The sequence below is a fragment of the Numida meleagris genome, chromosome 6 (genome assembly GCF_002078875.1).
Source record: "Numida meleagris isolate 19003 breed g44 Domestic line chromosome 6, NumMel1.0, whole genome shotgun sequence".
Taxonomy (NCBI): Eukaryota; Metazoa; Chordata; class Aves; order Galliformes; family Numididae; genus Numida; species Numida meleagris.
Window position 1 is genome coordinate 20411053 of NC_034414.1, and position 22011 is coordinate 20433063.

General features: G+C 37.3%; 1 long non-coding RNA gene across 1 annotated transcript in view; it reads left to right on the forward strand.

Moving 5' to 3' along the window:
- Positions 14458 to 22011, forward strand: part of LOC110401839 — a 240578-nt gene continuing 233024 nt past the window's right edge. The window contains exon 1 of the long non-coding RNA XR_002440649.1: positions 14458 to 15590. This is a non-coding gene — a long non-coding RNA (uncharacterized LOC110401839). The remainder of the gene's footprint in view (positions 15591 to 22011) is intronic.

The window sequence follows — 22011 nt, forward strand, 5'->3', positions numbered from 1 at the left end:
TTTCAATCACTCAAAATGTGCAATGAAATGAAGACAGATGCATCTAGGGGTTTCTTTTTCCATACTGCTATGTGTAATAATGTCTGATGGAAGATTGAAAATCCTCAAAATTACAATGAAAATTGTAGGGAAATATTTCTGTTAGTATGTGATAAACTGTCTTGCTATAAATAGTGATTTAACTGAGGATCAGAAACAAGATTTATCTTACCAGTTGGAAGGCAAACTAATTAGAGAATCGCTTTTCTATCTTTTAAAAACTCACTCTTTCCTTCTAGGAAAAGAGGCTGGCAGTGCTTCAAAGATATTTTGGCATGTGTTCATCCACACTTACAAGTGAATTATTTCTACTATGTTAACATTTCTTTCCTTTTTACTAATATTTTTTATTTATCTTATTTTTATTACCCTGTCTGTAATAATATTCAGGTACATAATAAATTCTGCCGAATTTCACTGATAGAAAATACATTTATACATCACCCTGCTCCACTGATTTTAAAGACAAATTTGAAATTAATATTCTACATTCATGCCCAATGATTTAAAGAAATCGATGAGTAGAAGCTTAACAGCAAAGTTTTGTTACAAGTATTCTTTATTGGCAGTGCTGGAGTAGCATTGAGATAACTCTCCAGGAATGCTCCACCAGTTGATCGTTTGAGAACCGGTTATATTTTCATATGTATTACATATTCATTACATTCCAAAATTCATTATCCTATCCACCCCAATGATTGCCCAACGGACATAGCCTTATTTGGTGATCTTCAATGTCATCTACCTTTCCATCACCACGATGGCCCACTGTCGGTCCATTGTTAGTACTTGTGGTGGTAGTTTACTTCTTCCCAACATTGCTTTGGTCCCAAAGATTTCTGTGGAATGCAAGGACAATCGTGAAGTATCTGCACACGCAGATAAGGAAGACAAAGGGGAACATCTTCATGCTGTCTGTCACATTCTAGGCATTCCCGTTGTTTCTTTTGCCTTGTTAAAGCAGACCAGCCTGACAACATGTCTCCCCATCTACAATACTATGTCACATAATCCGCAATATCTAAAAACTACAGTGGTGATGCAAGCAAGTATTAACAGAATATTTTGTGTAATTACTTCTTCAAATCAAAAGTATCACATGTATGTTATGTATCCAGGAATCTATTGTGAGTGTGGGGAGCAACAGCAAGCAGCCAAAACCCCCATAAGATCCCTTCAAAACAAATGTGCAAATCAGAAAAGCATTACTGTATTTGTGCATTAAGTTATTGCCTGTCTTTTATCAATCAGATTTCAGGTATAGATTATGCTGCAAAAGTGTATGGATCTCATTGGTTGCTACAGTCTTTACTATAAATATGTTTGTTAGCTAAAGCTGGCAATTAGAAGCAGGGAGTGCTAGCTTGATTTCACTACTTGGTCTGCTGTTAAAGAGAAATTGCTCCAAATATGAAAATCATTGGTATTTGATTGGTAGTTCTGTGCATGAGGTTTTAGCCCTGTCATAGTATTCTTCTAATGGCTTTGGACTCTGTCCACCTTAATGTCTGTATTCCTTCAGTTACCTTACTATTCTATAAGCACTCTGACAATATATTTGGTAGTTATTGAGAAACTCTAATGCTACAGTGGTCTGAAAAACATAATTTAAAAAAAAAAAAAAGACTACCTACCTCAGGAGCCAAAAGGCTGAAAGAGCTTAGTTTGTGTCAAGCATGCTGTTATTCCTGAGTAAAGGAACACTTATTCCATGAAGGGAAATGTTCACTGAAGGTTTGTGAATGATGAAAAGGTAAACTGATACGGAGATAGTGCATTGATTCCCCACAGTTACTTTCTTTACATAAAACACTCAGATGTAGTTATATTTTTTTAGCTTGATGTCTAATTAGTATCAGTACTGTTTCATGTGTTGTGATGGCATATTAAACATCATGTTAATTTACTGTTAGCAATTTAAAGAATCATGGCCAGGAAAATGGACAAATCAGGAATTGCCATCCTGATGCACCAACACTACTCAAAGGCTGTCTCACCTTATCAGCAATTTCTGAAAGTATGCCAAGTAGGCTTATTGCTCATCTGCCAAGAAAATGGAATTATGATTGCTCATTATATGTAGACTCCATCTTCACACGAGAGCCAGTGTTTGGATCACTTGTACTCACTGAACCATACGCAATGTTGTGAAACTGTTTGCAGAAAGCTGTGATGATGTGCCTTTGAATGCTGAGACCCGAGTAAAGTGACTCATAGAAATTACTTTGTTATTCTCAGAGTGCTGATATTAAAATACTTGTTGCTTTTAATAAGTTCTAAAGTGATGCTGAAAAAAGTAAAAATGAGTTTGTATAACACAAGTTTACTCTGTACAGAGAAACTCTGAAGCAGAATATAAATGCATGGTAAGTTTTGCTGGGGCCCTGTAAGAGAGGCAAATCTGGAAACTTAAAGCAGGGAGATTTGTTCTGGCCTCACTTGTATCACTCCAGTTTATAAAACAAGGCCTAGCTTCATAAAAGGATGTGTAATTCTCGGCTCCCTGCTGGAACTACCAAAAGAACACCACTGTGGCAGCTTGTGATTCTGCCTATGTGCATCCCCTTCTTTCGAGAAATCCATTTTTTCCTTTCTTTCATGTCATGCAATTAACGCAACACTGGCGCTGTCTTATCAGCTTGCGTCAGTTGTACTGCATTTAATCAGCTGCCTGATGCTGCTGCTATGACCTGACATAATTTTTGAAGTGACTTCTCAGCAGAAAATCTTAAGATTTAAACAATTAATTTTTTTCCAAAAATTTTGTGAAAATTACATAACAAACCCACTGAAAGTTTTCCTTCCAAAGCAATATCTAAAGCACAAATTCAGTTTTTCAAAGTATTAGCTAATATTTCTTCCTTCCAGAACAAGACACAACTTTTCAAATCAACTGTATAGATAATGAGGGTATGGTGACTTTATTATCAAGAAAACACTTGTAGGAAGTATGTCGATATCTTACAGAATATCCCCCATATCTTACAGAATATGGGTTATGCACATATATTTCTGTAAATAATTATCCATTAAAGAACTTTACTATGTCATTTGAAACTTTTGTGATCCATGTTTTTCAATAACATTGCAGTGAAATTGTCTGCTGTAATAAAGGATCTCTCCATTTACATCTGATATGGTTTTAAACCAAGGTAAATTTATTGATACCCTGAAATAGTCATAGAACTGCAGTCTCTCAAAAAAGGGTAAAAGCATATTAACCTGTTTAGCTGCTATAACAGCTAGGAGTTGTTTTTAAGCATTAATATGAAAGATATGTGTAGTTATGCACAGTAGTTTAATGTTAGATCCTTATTCCAACAGGCAGGAAGTATGTTTAAAGATAGCCAGTGTCCATGACTTGAGCTTACCTAAAGTAAAGATTTGATGCAGTAGAACTGAGGTCTGAGTGTGAGGCAGCTTATACCTTGTGTGGGCAGATAAGGAGATGTCTGGATGTTCTCCTTGGTAATGTACCCTCCTTTTCCCACTACTGCCCCCCCTGCAACTTGTATCCAGCTATTGCTGTTTGCCAGCTCTGTTTGTTGCTTGTATCAAAAAAGAGGGAAGAGGGGACAAATAACTGATCCAGTGTGCAAGCAGTAAATGGATATGAAGGACTACACGAAAACTTGAGCAAGACAGAAGTGTTTAATTAGCAATATATGTTACAGCAAGTAAGAAGATTTAATACCAGCTGAATTGTATTAAACATATTGAGAAATCAGCCTTATGTATTGAAACTCCTCAGTGTGTATAGAAATCATTCAAATAAATTAATCCCCAGCCTTTCTCCTTGAGCTTCTATATTTATTGCTTCTAATGTTACTCTTTCTACAGCAGAAGCTACAACAAAAGCAAGCGTTACTGATTTATATAAGTGTCAGGAACACTTTTTAATGATTAAGCATATTTGGAGCTCTCATTCAAAAGTAATGCTAAGAGGAAACTAAAAATAAAATGAAACTAACAGCTAAGGAAGAGTTTAAATCACTAACCCCAAAGTGTCAGACTCTTTCTGTACTTCAGCAGGTAGAATAAATTAATACATGATCTAACAGGCTTGGCACCAGTCAATGCAGTAGTGTTGCTCCAATGTGCCAGGGGATACAGGTGCCCTGAGATGTGCTAACAGGAGTTGCCCCAGGGACAGCTGTAATGGAGTCGTTTTACCCTTCTGTGCTGTTCTTGGAGGTGCTCAGCCTTAGATTGTTTTTTGCTGTTAGATGTTCCAGTTTGTAGAAACATTCTAAATCATTCCTAAGAATCATTCCTTAGAGTGCCTGTTCTGTTGTTCAAGTTACTCCGAACCTAACTGTTATCAATTCCAAAGTAATACTAAGAGGGAATAAAGTAAATTAATTTATAGAAAGAGACCTTTTTTTATTCTTTGTCAAGTGCAGGCACATGATCTTGATAAACTGTATCAGTAGTTTGTCTTTATACTATAAACTTATGTAGTGGTTAGCAGGAAACTAACAGACTAAAGGAGACCAGATCAGCAGTGATAAAAGTTGCAGCTGAGTAAAGTATTTTCCATGTGAATTGCAGATAACAGTAGCCAAGCACAGAATAGTTATAACAGCACTAGTCTAATGAAATAACTGGTAGCCTTAATGCTACAATATACTTAATACAGAGTAAAAAATAAAAGGCCAGGGTAAGTAAGAAAAAGATGCCAACAATCATAATTCTGCTCATTTTCAAACCTTTATCTTTCATATATATGGGTGGAGTTTTCTTGCCTTCTCAGAGTATCAAGTTATCAAATACATCTTCAGATATAAGAATCGGTAGCTCAGGCAGGTTCAATTCTGAAGTTTCTAGAAATGTGAATGGTAAAAATATCTGAAAAGGCTCTTGCCTCTATGTTCTTTTTGTCGTATTTACTGTTGGAAATTCTGTACATGGATTAGGAGTGTGGATTTATAAACATGCATATATTGGATAATCCAGTTAAAAGCAATTTGGGGATTGCTTGACTTGGTATCCTGTTTGACGTTAAGCACGCTGTAAGTAGTTCAATAAATAATTAGTATATTTTGCCAGCCTGCATCTTGCTTTGCTGTGAGGCGACATTCACAACATTTGCGGTGACACTGAAATGCTTTCCCACCTCTTCATAGCTAAACGGGCAGAGAGGAACATTACAATTAAGAAGTACAGTGTCTGAGGCAAGTTAATTAATGTGAAACAATGATCAGAAGCCCAGGATAAAGAAGTGAGAGAGCCTGAATTTTAGCCTTTTTCTTCAGCTTCCCTCTGAAAGAAAGTATTTCTGTAAACGTTTATCTTCACACTTAACTAAGTCCTTAGGTGAGAAGTAGTCCTGTATCATAAATCAAAGGCAAACCTTTTTATTCCTTACTGTTTGATAATCAAGAAATCATCTTTGATTTGCCTGGTGATTTAATGTGTCTCAGGTTACCTTTAATCTGAGGCTTAATCTGACCAGTGAAGGTTATAGAAGGACCACTTACTCTGGCAACTTTTGAATTACTGACATTGAAAACCTAGACTTTGAATGTAATGGAAGTGTTTGTATGTGAAGCTTGGTGTAAAATGAATGAAAGTTGCATATAAAGCTCTTTAACGGTCCCAGGTTGATATCTACTGACAAGCCAATTAACTTGCATGGCATTCTGGAAAGCAGTAACAGCAGATAAGGCTGTAAGTGTTTTGGGTCCTGTTAGAGAATAAATTTTAGGTTAGCCTGAAGAGACTGCTAGCGTGCATTTCTTTCCCACAAGAGAAACTTTTCAAAATTTATGCATGAAATTGATTTTTTTCTCAAAGCACTGAGTACAGTCCTTGACAGTTTTGTGACACAGAATGTGAACATTTCAGTAGAGACTATAATCTACTTTAGGCTGAAACTAGGTTGAATGCTTCTGAGGATGAGATTGTGGATCATCATAGCCTGGAAAACAACAAAGGAACAGTAGATGGATATATGCTTTATGAATTTGACTAGTTTTGTATTGTTTTTGTGTTGTATTTTTTAACTTATGTATATTTTATGCCATACAGCCTATGTCAGCACACAGTTATATTGTTATGTGGTGGATAAATAGTTCCTTTGGTTGTTTTAAATGAGATAACTGGCAATTTAATGAGGTACCTGCCAGTTTTTGTGTTAAGGGACAATGAATAATCATGCTGTATTCACCTTCTCTGTATAATTATGTCTTTCTGCATATATTTTCCAAAGTGAAGAAAATCCTATGGATTTTCTGCCATTTTATCACAAAGTAATTTGATACTATTCTATTAACTAAAAAATATGAAACGTAGGATATAAGAGCATTTTCTCTGACCTATTAATTATCTTTATTAGGATGAAGTGATTTTGATAGTCAGATGACCAAGGTTAAAGCTAGATTCCTAACTGGACCTCACCAATCCTTAAGACATTCCAGCAGAAAGCTATTTTCAGAACAGTGAAATAAGGAAATAAAACAGAATTTAGTGAAAGATCACTTCTAAATTGTGGACCAGTATATTTTCTTGTATTTCTGATTACATGCTCAGAAATAAAGAACCTGAGCAGGGAAGAAGAGAGTAGATATTTGTGACTGACTATATTGTATTAACTAGAGCTTTTATATGGGAGTCATATATTTGTTTAAGGTAGTGAAGAACTAGGATTGAGTTAGGAATTTTTAAGGAAATAAGGAATGTTTAAGGAATTTAGGGAATGTTGTTTGATAGTATTTCAATTCTTGAAACACAATTTCAGCCAGTCAGTATTTTTAGTTGTTTTCCTTGTTTTAAGTCTTTTTTCTTGAGCAGTATATCACATAAACAAATGCAATCTTACCAGCAAGTCTAAAGAAAAGAGGCCAAATTCTACTTTTATTATCTGTTGTACAAATTCAATATTAATTGGTTGATCTCAGTTATTTTTGGCATGCTCAGACATAACGTATATGAATGTGATATCTGGAATTCTGGATGTGCGTATTTACTTCTGCTCCAGTCCAAGCAGAACAGAGAGAGTGCTTAAGATATATGAATTACTCTCAAAGAGTTATATACAAAGGAGAGAAAACATATTGCAAAGAGTAATGCCACGTCCAGGAAGGCAGATCAAATGCTGCTAGTTCTTCTGCTTGCTCTCTTTCTAACTCTGTAAGAGCCCAAACATTATTCCAGTTTTCATTTGTATTTATAAAAAAAGAAACTTATAAAATGAACTATACAAATATATTGTATAACCAGAAGTACACGAAGTTCTAAAAGGGAAAAAGAATAATCAAATGCCTGAGTAAAAATGAGGAACTTTAAATGTTTTGTTATGATTTCTAATCTGTACAGTCAGTCATCTGTTCTTTTTCATTCTCCCCTGCCTCATCAGGATTCTGCAAATATGCAGCTGCCTGCTCAGTGGTGTTATTGAATTCCAGCACAGGTGTTCTTGATTCTGCTGCATAATTGAAACCCTTTTTCTTTTTCCTATTCCTGCCTTTATTGTACTTCCTTTCATTCTCTGGATAGGTGAGTTGGATAGTTGAAGGTACTGAAGGTTGATATTTATATTGTAAAATGGAAAAACAGCACTGATTATAAGGGCTAATGGAACAGAGCTGAGTTTGAAGCAGATTAAGCTTGGAGCACACAGTCAGTGTAGAATCTGAACTTTGCCAGTATTTATTAACTTTGTAACTTGGGATTTTGTAATGTCTCTATTTTTTCATAAGACTTCTGAGGTACTTTGAAGCACTCACTGTAAAATTCTGATGTGCTAAATACAGAATAGAGAAGACTGAAGATAAAAAAAAAAAAAAGACATCTATCTATAAAAAAAAAAAAGAAATCCTGGCGTAGCTGTAGTTGTGGTAAAATTTTCAGCAACTTAATTAGAGACAGAAAATGGATATTTTTCTCTTCAAGTTAAATAGAAACTGATTTTATATTTAGCTTTGCCCAGTTCACAGTTGCCAGTAAGTGTATTCAAGTTTTCTCTTATCTGAAAAAAATACATTCTGGTACAAGTTCCTTCATTAGAGAGAGAAAGCCCTGGATAGTATCTTCAAGTTAGGGTGTGGTATTAGAAACCCTCTGAATTTCTGGAACATCCGGACAGAATAAGTCAAATCTCAACTGTGTAGAAAGTCTGTATAGGACACCTAGAAACTGCCTGTGCAAGACAAATTTCCTAGATGACAAACGTCAGCTGACAAACACTTTTGAGTTGGATATGGCAAATGCATTAGAACTGACTAAGCCCCATGCATTTAGCTGGCAGCAGATGAAATGGGAAACCCAGCAAATTAGAGATTATTTTGGTTTACTGACAGGGAATGCCATTTACGTCTTATAGGATGGGAACAGTGTAGACAGGCATGCAGCAGCTCACCACTGTCAACACGGTAATAAGAAAATGCAGCATGAAACAAGGATACAGTTGTTAAGTCAGTATAAAAAAAATAAAGTTCTGAAAGACAAATCAGCAGAAAGCAATAGGCAAGAAAACAAAAATTCCATTTGCCATGTACTTTCCACAGTCACAAGCTGAAAACAAAAAGAAAATTACCTACCATTCATACATGAAATTTCATAAATGATACATAATGAAGTTTTAAAAAATAGCAGTAATAGAGATGATCAAAAGAAAAGACTAAAACTAATAATTGTGGTTTAAGAATTTCATAAAACAAATGGAGTCATTTTTGCAAGGTGTTCAAAAGAACAAGAATGTTTGTACATTAGAAAATATAAAGAGAAGGCAGTCTATAATAGCTAATAGCAATTCCTTGTGTTAATCAAGCTGAAGATTCCACAGGATACACTCATGAATTCTTATTTTTAGCAGCACTGAGCAATTCATGTACAAAAAAATATAGAATTGGGGCCTAGTCTTGCACAGCTGACAAACAAATGCTGTATCATGCTGCACAGAAAACAGTTGTAAGAGCTTCCAAGCCCATGTACTATATAGCTGTAGCACCAGGCATGCTACTTGGTGCCTGGAGCCATGTGAGTGGTGAGCAGATGGGTCACAGAGGCCCCAAGCAGCCAGTGCCCAGGGGTCTCAACCCTCTCATAGAATCATCAAGGTTGGAAAAGACCCCTAACTAAGATCATCTATTCTAACTGTCCATCTGCCATCAATATTGCCCACGTAATCATGTTCCTTAGTAGCACATCTACGTGTTTCTTGAATGCCTCTAGGGACGATTACTCAAGCACTTTCCTATGCAGCCCTTTCCAGTGCTTGACCACTCTTTTGGAGAAGTTTTTCTTAATATTCAATCTGAACGTCCACTGGTGCAACTTGAGGCCCTTCCCTCTCAACCTATTGTTAATTGCCTGGGAGAGGAGGCTGATCCCCACCTCACCACAACCTCCTTTCAGGTAGTAATTGAGGACAAAAACCCTGAGCCTCCTTTCCCCAAACTAAATAATCCCAGTTTCCTTAGCCACTCCTAATAAGACTTGTGATCTGGAACCCTCAACAGTTTAGTTGCCCTTCTCTGAACAGACTCCAGAGCCTCAACATCTTTCTTGTAGTGAGAGGCCCAGAACTGAACACAGTACTCGAGGTGTGGCCTCACCAGCACTGAGTACAGGGGTCGATCACTTCCTTGCTCCTCCTGGCAACGCTATTTCTGACACAAGCCAGGATGCCATTGGCCTTCTTGGTCACCTGGGCACATGGCTGGCTCATGTTTAGCTGAGCGTCAGCCACCACTCCCAGGTCCTTTTCCTCTTCCCAGTCTTCCAGCCTCTCTGTCCCAAGCATGTAGCGTTGCCTGGAGTTGTTATGGCCAAAGTGCAGGACCTGTCACTTGGTCTTATTCAGCATCATCCCACTGGCCTCAGCACAGAGATCCAGCCTGTCCTGATCCCTCTGAAGGGGCCATCCTACCTCCAGGGAGATCAGTGCTTCCCCAGCCCTGCCATGCTGCTGTACTTAATAGCTGAGAGGTGGGAAGGAGCTGGATGGCACTGCTGGAGTTATCAGAAGTTTTTCTGTAATGCAATGCAAGCTCTGTAGTTTAGGGACTGCCAATGATATCTTCCCATTGCAGCAGTTCTGGACAGTAATTCTAACAGAAGAGGTAAATGTAAGAAGGTGGAACAGGGTAAACACATTCTGTTCTCAGCTAATGGCTAGATGAACAGTCCTTTTCCTTGAAGCTTTCATTTTCAGGTCATGCTATTAAATCACTTGTGTTCTGTCTAATGTGCCAGAACCTCAAGAGTCTATCAACCTCTGATGGGTGGCATGCTTATGCAATGGGGAAGATAGATGAGGTAGGAACTGGCTTAACTCTCATAATACGTTTCCAGTTTATTTGTGATTGAAGAGGAGTGCAGACCTAAATGAGACCAAATACTTAATGCATTTAATTATCCTGAGGAAAGGTGTACAATGTAAACTGAAAACTGAAGCACTGGCACTAATGGATCTTGCCTTGCCAGTTGGCCTTGTATTGTTTCAGAGGTACACCATTGCTAAAGTCCACAGTGCATTATTTCCTTCATTTCACTGCATGTCCATGAGCATATACTATTTAGTGAGTATACTATGATAGTGCCTAATCTTTCAGATTTGTCTGGATATCTGCACATTCTCCTACACAATATTAAAGAAAGCAAAATCTATAGGAATGAATGTTAGTGCTTAATCAGTTAGTAGTCATAAAACATAGGTTCCAGCTTGTCCAAAGTCACCAAAGAATTTCTGCTTTGCTGTAAAAGAGTGTCTAGAAGTGAAGCTACCAAGCAGTACAGGTGAGCTGCATTCACACTATAAAACAAATGTGTACTTCACACAAGCTATGAGGCAGATGTTTAGGGGTAGTATGGGGAGAAGGCTATGTGGTAAGACGTCAGTAACTTGCAATGTATGAATATACTGCACTTCTCTCCAGGACAACGGTTGCAAACATAAGCAATTCAGAGTTTGGGGAAAAAAAAAAAGAGGAAAAAATCAAAATATGCAATGAATATATAAATACAAACATATTCATAATATTCATAAGTTCCCATCAGTGCAAGTGGGAGAGATGATCAAACTTAAAAACTGAATTCCAAAATGGCAACAGGCAGAGATTCTCCTGGCTATACTGGTACACTTCTCTTCACTTTATAACCTGTTTTCATGTGCTCCCTCATATTAGCTGATTTATTCTGAGCATAACTAATATGCTTTTCCTCACTGTAAAAGGATTTGTATAGATATACACAATGAATTAAGTCAGAATCTAAATCAACTCAGAATTTTAGAGTGCAGACTTCTTCAGGGAGACATTTATGCATGTATTGTGAGAGCTAAAGCTGAATTCAAAAGGTGCTTATCAGTTTATAGATATTTGTGCTAATCAATTACAGCACCTTAGGAGATGAAAAGAGTCCAAAAGCAGTCCACCCAAATGAATGACAAAGGAAGAGTGGTTACTTAATCATGTCCGCATTTGCAGCTGTTTCTAAAACAGCTAAGGGCTCATTTGTATTTAGTACTAGTTTTTAAGTATAGAAATATTCTTACTAATAAAAATGTCTCATTAAAATATGCAACAAAACACCTGTAAAATGAATTTACGGGAAGGATTTTTTATGACTGTGTTTGATTTCTCCAGTAAAATTACAGTTATGGCTACTGAGTTTTCTGAAAGTAGATACTTTTATTAATGAGGCTGTGGTATTATCCATGTTGAAAACTAGCCATGAATGTTTAGTCAGTTATTTGTTGGTGAGAATGGCAGGGATGACAGAAAGGAAGAAGATGGGTAAATGGGTCTATGGACTTTATTTTTCTGATAATATAAGCAATCAAATGCTGTGAAAAGCTACCAGGTACCACTCCATGACATATTTTTCATAGAGGTTAAAGGGGGCTGACTGGCTGTTCTAGAGACCAGATTTGCCCATGGAGTATGAATAAGGACTATGTCATTGACAAAGTAAATTGTATAAATCAGTCTTTGCCAGATTTCAGTGACTGTGAATCATTCGCAAGATTTGAGGCTGAATGTGCTTATATGAACAGTCACATCACATAAATTTCCCTCTTTTGAGGAGGTCACAATGAGAGGAACTGTGAAGAGGTTATAAATCATAAAGATGATTAAGCCACTGTAATACAAATCAATGAATGAACGGTTGGTTTAAAATCTAAGATTTAAGTGCTTACATTTTAATAACATTGAATAATTTGCATTAAAAAAACACCCCCACAAAAAGCAGGAAAATCTGCTTTTCATTGTAGTGATTTTTTATGTGCAGTATTTCCTTTATATGTGGATAGATTTTTTTTCCACCGAATTTTGAAAATGTAATTGCACTGCTTATCTTTTTATTTGGAGATTGTAGTGTCTGGTGTTACTTGACGTTGCTCCAGTAGGTGTGCTCTGTAGGGGAAGCATGGTAGAGGCCAAATTACCATCTGGTTCTCTTGCTATCTCTATGCCATTTCCTTATCTTACCTGTCAGATAGAGGACAAAGCTAGAAGCCACCTAGCTGCTGACTTAGTAACCATAGCTAGGAAACTGGGTGATTTCATAAGCAGCCTCAATTTTCTTTGATTTTCAAAAAAGTCAGATTCTAAAAATGACTGAAAATATCATGACTGAGAGGATTCTTTTCTTGAACCACATTCTGTCTTCAATGTGATTTTATTTGCTTTGGGTTTTGCTGGGAAGGGAAAAGAGGCTGGAGAATTAGGTGTTGCTTTTTTTTTTTTTGAGAAATTTTTGTGCTAGTTCTAGTTTTCTTCTTTGCAGAGAGCCCACACAGTTTTTCTTCTGCAAGTGGTTGTGTTGTGATCAATGCATCAGCCTTCAGCAAAATTAATACAGTTCAACAGAGTGAACTTTCAAGTGCTGATTTGTCCCTTATTTTCTAGGAGGTCATGTGGGAAGCTTGCTTGAAAAATAAAAGCCCCTGAAACTCCCTGGTGGAGAGGAAGAGGGAGTTGGAAGAAGTCCAGTTCCAGTTTTACTCCCTAATGAGATTTCACAGGTATACACGAGAGAAAACCTTTGGCCTGAAGGCTTGCATTTTCTGTAAGAAAATCTTTTGTTCCATACTTCAGTAAGGTAGGTGAAGCTCTGTTGCCTGGAAATTTTCAGTTATAGTTGTTCTAAATATATTACCAATATTTGTTATTGCCATGAGAAGAAATAATAATTGCAAAACTTAATGTCAGAAAACTACAGTTATAGCAAGATGTCATCAGGAAGGGAATTAAACAATTAGGGAGAGGCTGACAGCTGTCAAGAAGTTCTGGGGTTTGAACAATTGTGTCAATAAAATGCAGAGGAAAAAAAAGCTGCTGGGAGGAGGAAAGAAACAAAAACATGAAAAAGAGGGAGAGGTGTATTGCATAGCTACAATGAAAAAGCCCAGTTGTGGTGGCCTCGATGCTATCAGACACAGAAGGGGCTGAGCATCCCCTGGTGGAATACAGCAGCCACAAATTGCTGCCGCTTCTCACTCTGTCCTCCCCGCCTCCAACAGTTTGCTACTAAAGTTGGACCTGGTGGCCCTCAAGGGGCTCAACGACAGACTTCTTTTTTCCCTTCTCTGTGCAGGTGGATAGAAGAGCCCCAGCTCTTGTGCTGTAGTGTAAGTGCAAATATGCATAGATTGCTCCAAAAATAACACCTTCTATTTATTTCTATGGAAATGACTACAGATACAAAGAACACAGTAAGATTGCTTGACAGAGCAAATTCTCAGCTACAACAAGCTAATTTTCAAAATAGTTCCCATCATTAGCTATGCATTTTCACCAGCGATGAGTAAGAGCCTGCATGCTGCATGTGTAGCAGCCTGCACCAGTGGAGGTGGCCCACTGTTGCCCCTGCTGATATACACCCCTCACCTCACTATTCTCACATTCTCACATCCCCTGCTTGGTGTCCATAAACATTCATGTCAATGGTTGCAATTTTCTTTCTGCGTGGAGGAATTCAATGCCACACCTTTGCTTCACCCACATTTCCACTTTGTCACACTGCCCCTCTGCTGCCGTGTCACATGGCAACAAAGTGGAATGGAATATCGGCGGGAAGGTTCAAGCTCTACTGCCCTACCCCCAACATCTGCCTCAGGCATAGGAGCCTGAAATAATAAAATAGGAAGCATTACTTTCAGAGCAACCCTTGTACATGAATAAAGAAAACCCCCAGAGCATGCACACCGGCCCCACAGCTCATTAACTAACTCTCAAGTATTCTCTTATGGAAGCAGTCGTACAACGACTCTGCAAACCTCCCATCGCAGCTGAACCGCAATACGTTTGTCGTCTGTGCAGTACGGAGCCCCACCCAACAACGGGGATGAGCAAGCGCCGTGCTAGCGAGCAGGGGAGGCGCTGCTGCGCGCCTCGCGCTCCCTACCCCAGACCGCCGCTGTCGCGCGCTTGTCCGTTAGAAGCGGGGTGTGCGCGCGCCCCCAACGGTCGTTCGAGTGGCAGTGACGGTTGTGGCCGCCTATGGGCGCAGTCTTTCCCTGTGGAAGGATCCAGAGCACGAGGGACAGTAAAGCCAAATTCCCCATGAGGGGTGATTACTCGGCCTACATGAGAATAACAATACCAAAAATTGCCCGGTCTGGGGGGCCGAAGTGGCGAGCTGCAGAATAATGTCTTTTCAGAAGATTCCAAGCTCTGAGGTGTGGCTGTGGGAAGCAGAGCAGCAGCATTGGTAATGACCTGGAACCCGGAGAGGTGCTTCAGCCTCCTGAGGGTTTTCTGTCTCACACTGCTTTAGCAGATAAACGTTTGGTTTGCATATTTCTCTGAGAAAAGGTAGATGCATTACAAGCAATGTTCAGTTACAGTCAGATTGATCTCGTAGTCCCTCCATTTGGTTATAAACTTGGGAACTGAAGCACGATGCTATGCATTTAGTCTATTAGCGCATATGAATTCAAACAACTCTGGGAGGAATCCCAAGTGGAATGCCTCGTATTCAGGAAGAACTGATAGTCATCCTAGAAATGCTCATTGCTCTATATCACATGGAGTTGCCAAAGTCCTGTATAACACAGGATGAACTTTCTCTGATGTTTCTGTGAAAATGAGGTGCTTTTTCAGATGCTTGTCAGCCCACACTGTTGTGCTTGTAGCAAAAAATTTGCTGTGTGCATCCAAATAAATTGTGCGTATGGAATGGATTCAACGATGATCCTCTGCAATTAATTTGTACGTGGACAGGATGCCTCACTACTGCAAACACGAGGAGTTTGATGCATCACAGCTCCTTTCTGTGAACGTGTGTGATTTATCTAGAAACGCTCCAGCGTTCAACACTTAAAAGTTGTCAGCTCTAATGTCAGAACAGAAGAAAAATGGTAGAAGCTATGCTGGAATCAATTCTCTGCTGGCATAGCATATGTTAGTGACATTATATGAGAATCTTATATAAAAATTGCCTTTCTGCCACATGACTTAAGGAAAATTTATGTCAAGGAGAGCAGAATCTGGAAGCTTCAAGCTGTTCCTTACCATCCTTGTTTATTGACTGCACGGGTGCCAGCACAGAAAACGTAGGAGTGTCATCACCCTGTGATCAGGAGATGAAGTTGCTCAATTCAGGTAAGAAGTTCCCTGTAAAAGAAGGGAAACTCCATGTTATTATGGATCAACATATTGGTAGTAAGGAGGGTTCTGAAAATTCCATGTGCAAATGGAATATAAAGAAGATCCATACATGAAAAATTTAGGATGTGAACAGGAAATTAGCTGGGTAAATGTCCTATTTGAAACTATAGTTATTGTTATTTAAGGGGTAAAATCCAGATGCAGGACTGAATCTATACATAACTAGCTAAGTAATATTGTAGCACCTGACCTGCACGTGTTCGGTCCTCATGTGAAAGGTGGCAGGGTTGCACAGGTAAGCACAGTTGAGAGTGGACATTCTTAATTTGTTAAGAGCTCATTAGAACATCATCGTGCTTTGTAGTGTACTGTTTGAGAGTGTAACATGGAATGATGTGCCTAGAGATATTAACAATACAAAAAAAAGATATTTATTATTTTCTGCTCTTCCCTAACTGGCAAATGACTTAAGGAAAATGTAGTTACACTTTCTGTTGATGGACAATTTAGCTAACTGACGAACTGCCATTTTCCCCAAACAAATGGGTGGGCAAAAGTTGCTCTGAGGTTTTAGACTTAAGCTCCATAGATTATTTAAAATGCATTTGCCCTTGATCTTTTTTTTGTTTTTCTGGATTTAAACTTTTTTGAGGAAAATAGAAGAGAATCCTGTATCAGAGACCTGTGTTTGACAATTTAAATTGGAAAAGTCAAGCACAAGAGAACCTGTTTCACAGATTGCAGTTGTGCTGAATGCAACTAGTTGGAAGGATTAAGTTGCAAGCTTCAAGTTGGATAAACCAGTGGTCCCCACCTGTAAGGACTTAGCAACATAGCAACCATATACTTCTATGTAAATTTGCAGCAGTAAGGAAGAAGCTGTTTCTCCACTAACTATTGTGGTGAAAGCCTGGTAATCATTTGCTTGGAGTAGAATAGACTGTTGTTGCTTTGCAAGGATGAAACTTGATGATTAAGGTACCCAAGGAAAAATAATTTTAGATCTACTAAGTAGTGATTCCATGGCAACAATGTTTCTTTCTCTACCTTCCCCTTTGTGGTCAAACTGCTGCTCTACTCTCTAACTGGTGTATGGTGCGAGAATGCAGATATGTTTTAGGATGATGGATCCATCTTTTATAGTAGGCATTAGCTAAGCAGGAAAAAAACATAATGGGCTGAGTTTGCCAATGCCAGAAATATTGTATTGAGGAAGAATAAACTGGAGGGCACCTAAGGCATACAGTCAATGCGACTGACTACAGCTCCTAGCTACAGTCAGATCTTGCCAGGCAGCAGCAGAGAAGATCAGGAAGTACCCTAGCTGGCTGTAAGGTTTCTCTGAAGTGGAAGGTTTATGGATGCACGTAGATTTAGATCTCCATCTTGCCTTAATAGCATGGCCTCTAACCAGGAAGAGGAATTTTAGCAACACTTGTACTAGTGTTACAGAGGAGCCGGGAGGCCCTACGCCCATGATCCAGACAAACCAGGCCTAAAAATGTACAATAAAGGAATACAATACAATCATATATGGCTGCACACATATTTGAGATCTCACTATAATTTTTCATAGATTCCATTTGTTTCCATTTGTGAGATTCTCTTTTACACCTACTTTGTTGTTGTTGTTTTTTATTTTTTTTTGTGCATAGTTAAACATTAATATGTCAAATTCAGATGATTTTTGTTTTATCTGAAGAAGCAGGTTTTTGTTTTAATTGAATACTTTGAAAAATATTTATTTGTTTATGTATTTATACAGTGCTGCTTTTGTCACAGTTTAGGTGAGAAACACATCCTGTAGAGACTTGCTTTAAGCCTGGGTGGGAAGGAATGTATGGGTGAATGCTGAAAAGCTATGTTTTTATTGCACTTTAATGTATATTTTTGAAGCATAAGCCTAGGGATGTAGCGATTATTGCAGGACTATATCTATGTTGTTTCTGACTACTAAAAGCGCAAAAAGTGAAATATGAAATGCCATTTAATGGTACATTTCTTAATGGCTGCATAAGATGTAAAATTACAGAATACTCAGTTTTTTACTTTTAGGTGGTGAAAGAATATACCTAATGTTTTAATTGTTTGCATATTATTAAAGAAAGCTATAGAACTTTTAGCTAACGGTAGCATTAAAATCTTCTTCATTCAGATTACAACAAAAATACTTGGCAATTTAGGAGTAGCTGTACTATTTGACTTTCCTCTTTTAAGACTTCATCTTACAGAAGTGTCCTGAACCAACCCATTTTACTGCCTACCTTCTTTGCGAAATAAGACTTGTAAACTGCCCTCTGAACAATTAAAAAAAAGCTTTACCTTTAATAGCAAGTTCTGTGGCTTACATGGACTAAATTTGCAGGCAGCAAAAGCTTGTGCTTGAAACTTAACAACTACAGTATTCTCATTTCAGTTTTTTTTTATTTGTGTTGCTTGGTTTCAAAATAGTTCTTGTCTGGTCCTGTAGACTCAAATACCATTAATAAGTGCAGTGCATTAGATTAGGTACAATCTTTTTTTTTTTTTTTTTTTTTTTGGTGAAGGAATCCTGTTTTCATGTTCCAAGACTATTCTGTGTCACAAACGAAAGTGTACTAAATAGGAATGAAAGAGATTTCATTCAAAATTACACCTCTGATCTAGACTGAAAATGGTGATATGTCCCATACAGCAAACATGATTCTTCCATCTCTCCCTGTGGCCTCTTTGATGTAGCTATTTAAAAATAGCAAGACAGCTCAAAAAGGCAAATCTGACAGAGGACTTGTACAGCACACCTAAAAGAATATTCTTGTGATATTTTCTTAAGTTTTCTCTAAGGAGAAATTCTATTCTGTTCTATATAATACTATATAATACTTGTTTACACCAGGTCATATTCACAGCATTTTTTTTCTCCCAAAATGACCACCTAAGTATGGGCCTAGTTAGCTTTAAATACCTTGAGGTTCAACTTAAATGTTTAAATGCCATCCTGGAATAATTCCGTATTTTATTCCTAAACCTGTCTTCTACTGCTTTCTAATCCAAAACAATTTGGATAGCTCTCTACTCAGCTGTCTCTTTTGTAAGGACTATTTCCTTATGTTCTGAGTTCTCCCATGGCTTGGGTTAAGTGTTTAGACTCCATTACTCAGCAGTTTGGATTTGATCAAGTGTTTACTCATCCTGTATTTGTATTACAAGATTTCAGTAAGCTTTTCTTATGCTTTACTGATCTGTCACAGAACTCTAGCAGAATATGGAAAAAAATGATGCTTATGGTATTATCATCACATTATCGTATCCAACTCACTATCCCTTTGTGATAGGATGATGAAAACTCTGCTGTGAAAAACCCTTTTCCTTGACTACTACTTTCTCTTGCACCTGTGTGCTCTTCCATAGATTCTTTTGATATCTCCAGTACATCATTTGACAGTTTCTCTGCCCTTTGGCTCCAAGGTCTGTCTGTAGAATAGGTCAGCCTCCCGAGACCCTTGCAAGGCATGCAGCAAAGACTTTCTAAGCTGAAGGGAGAGGTGGGGGGAAGAAAAAAAAGGAATATGAAAAAAAATGTGGAAGAAGGGATTTTTCTCAAATTAAACATTACATCCAAGCCTGAAATAGAGTTAGCTGTTAAAGCTTAATCTTTCATTTACCATTATCCTAACTCTTTATTTAAAAATAAAATGAAAGAAAGTAGGAAGGGGTATGTGAACATATTTGCATTTGTCTCTAGGAAATCTCATGCTGTGCTATTAATAATTTATTTTTAGTATCAGTTTAATAATTTTTAGACATAACTATTATATTCTCAACTTATTGATATTATTAGCTGTATGGTCATGTGTTTCTTTAGCGGATAATTTAATGGATAAAAATACATTACTACAAACTTGCCAATTGTATTTGTACTTAGCACTCCAATTTCCCTGAGTACAGGAATTTTAAAATAAATTGTGAGACTACAAATTACTCAGTTATAATTTTGTGATGTTAAAAAGCATTTCAGTTTGTGCACAAATCAAATTTAATGTCGTTTAATGCAGTATAAAAATATGCATAGAAATGAAAGTGAATGTTTTGTGAGGCTGGTCAGAAGACAAATAGGGGAAAATAAAAACAACAACAAAAAAGTGAACCTAAAAAATTTTTGCAGACTTAATACTGTATGATTTGGTTTATCTAAACAATAAATTATACCTGAAATTACTCAGAATATGGTGGTATGTAAGTGTTTGACTAACCTGAAAAGAGTCTGAGTCAAAGCTTTTGTCTAAACTGATGCCTCAAACTTTATTTCCACCTTCCAGAGGTTCCAGTAAATCACGAATTGTTGTCATATCCCTTTCGCTGCAGTTGCTGCAGTTTGAAATTTGTACTAGATAACCATCCATGTTTTCTTAACTATGTCTTCCAAAATCAAATTGTAATTCTGTTAATTCTTAATTAAAAAGCACCCAAAAGAGCAAGTAACGTAATTGTTACTTGTGCTATTTGGCAACATTGCTAGTTGTCCTCTATTTGTTTATTTATTTATTTATTTTTAAATCAAGCAGGCCCTCAGCTAACATTGCTGGGTTCTAGAATGGGCATTCTCTTTAGTTATGAACAAATATTACTGATTTAGTTTTTGCTAGTCTTTGTAAGAATCTTCCTTCTGCTTTAGTGAAGGTTAGCAATTTTCTTCCTTTCTACAGCATGATCAATTTTGTCACTTGCATAGCTATGAATGCATCATTATTTGAACATATCTGCTCTGAAATCCAGCACAGAAGCAAACAATTATATCTGCTTCAAAACATAACAGTATAGTTGCTAGTGTCAATTTAAATAACAGCGTGAGCTGCTCTCAGAATAACAAATAATGGGCTGTTGAATACTTAAGATTTGGAACTATTTGGAAGAAGTAAGCATGAATCTAAATTGCCTCAAGTTTGTAAAGTAAATTTGAATCTTAATTTCTCTGATATTAAGATTATTGTCAGGTCATCAAGATCAATCAATGTAATGAGGCTAAAGAAAGTTGCTATTCATCAGTTTAGCCACTATCTACATTTGGTCTGACATTCTGAAACTTTTCAGTCGTGAACTCTGATGATGCCTGCTTCTTTTATTTCAGACAGACTACAAAGTCACACTTGCTTTTACGGTCTCTTTTTACAGTAAATAACATAGAAAAACAGATTTCCAGAAAAAGATAAGAAGTTTATTGATACACGACAGCACAGCGTAATTATTAGGGGTTTGATGCTTACAGTGAGATGTACTATTATCTCTTATTGCCTATTAATAAGATATTTGTATATCCTGTTTATAACGAAAACAACATGGACTAGATGGAAGGATTCAAAGTTTAGGCTCTCAAAGTTTACAGACCTCACTGATTCCTTTGCTATTGAGCTAACTGGAGAAAACCTAAAACTACTCTTAAGACATAGATTTTTTTGTTCAAAATGTCCATAGATTCCAGCTCTATCTGAAATCAATGGGCGCAGTGAATACAGAGCATAAGAGAACAAAATGTAGTAGTTATTCTCGTAATTAAATTCTGGCTAGGAAAATGTGTTGGGACAAAAGTGATATTTAGCCATTGAAAAGGACTGTGGTTGAAAAGGGTTGCTCTAAATTATATTACAGTGTGTAACGTCAGTTTAGAATCCTACATTTCAAGATCTACTTCTTCTAATAAAAAAGGAAACAAATACCAAAAACCTTATTCTAAAAGTGATTTCTCACCAGAGAAGTAACATATGGGTTTTTACAATACCTTTGTAGGTATGCTTACTTTATTGAAAACAGTAGGAATAATGCATTTAGTCACAGCAATGTTACTGTTATCTAGTGATAACATGGTAAATACACCATGGCAATTCTCGGTAATTTCTTCTTCATTAGGTAATGCAATATTATAATTTCTCATTATTAACTTTACAGAGACAGATGATATTTTTACAATGACAGATTTTTATTTTTGTTTTCTAGCAGGTAGCTCTGAACAACATATAAAGAGTTATTTTATCATAGAATACAAGAAACGTAGAAAGGCTTGGTTTTGAAGGGACCTCAAGGATCATCAAGTTTCAACCTCCCTGCCAAAGGCAGGGTTGCCAGCCGCTAGATCAAGTGCTAGATCATATTGCCTAGGGCCTCATCCAACCTAAACACCTCCAGGTACGGGGCATCCACAACCTCTCTGGGCAACCTATTCCAGCACCTCACCACCTTCTCAGTAAAGAACTTCCCCCTGACTTCTAATCTAAATCTTCCCTCCTTTGATTTAAAACCATTTCTCCTTGTCCTATCACTACCCATGTAAAAAGTTTTTCCCTCATTTTTATAAACTTTCTTTAAATATTGGAAGGCTATATTTAGGCCTCCCCACAGCCTTCTCTTTTCCAGGCCGAACAAGCCCAGCTCCTTCAGCCTG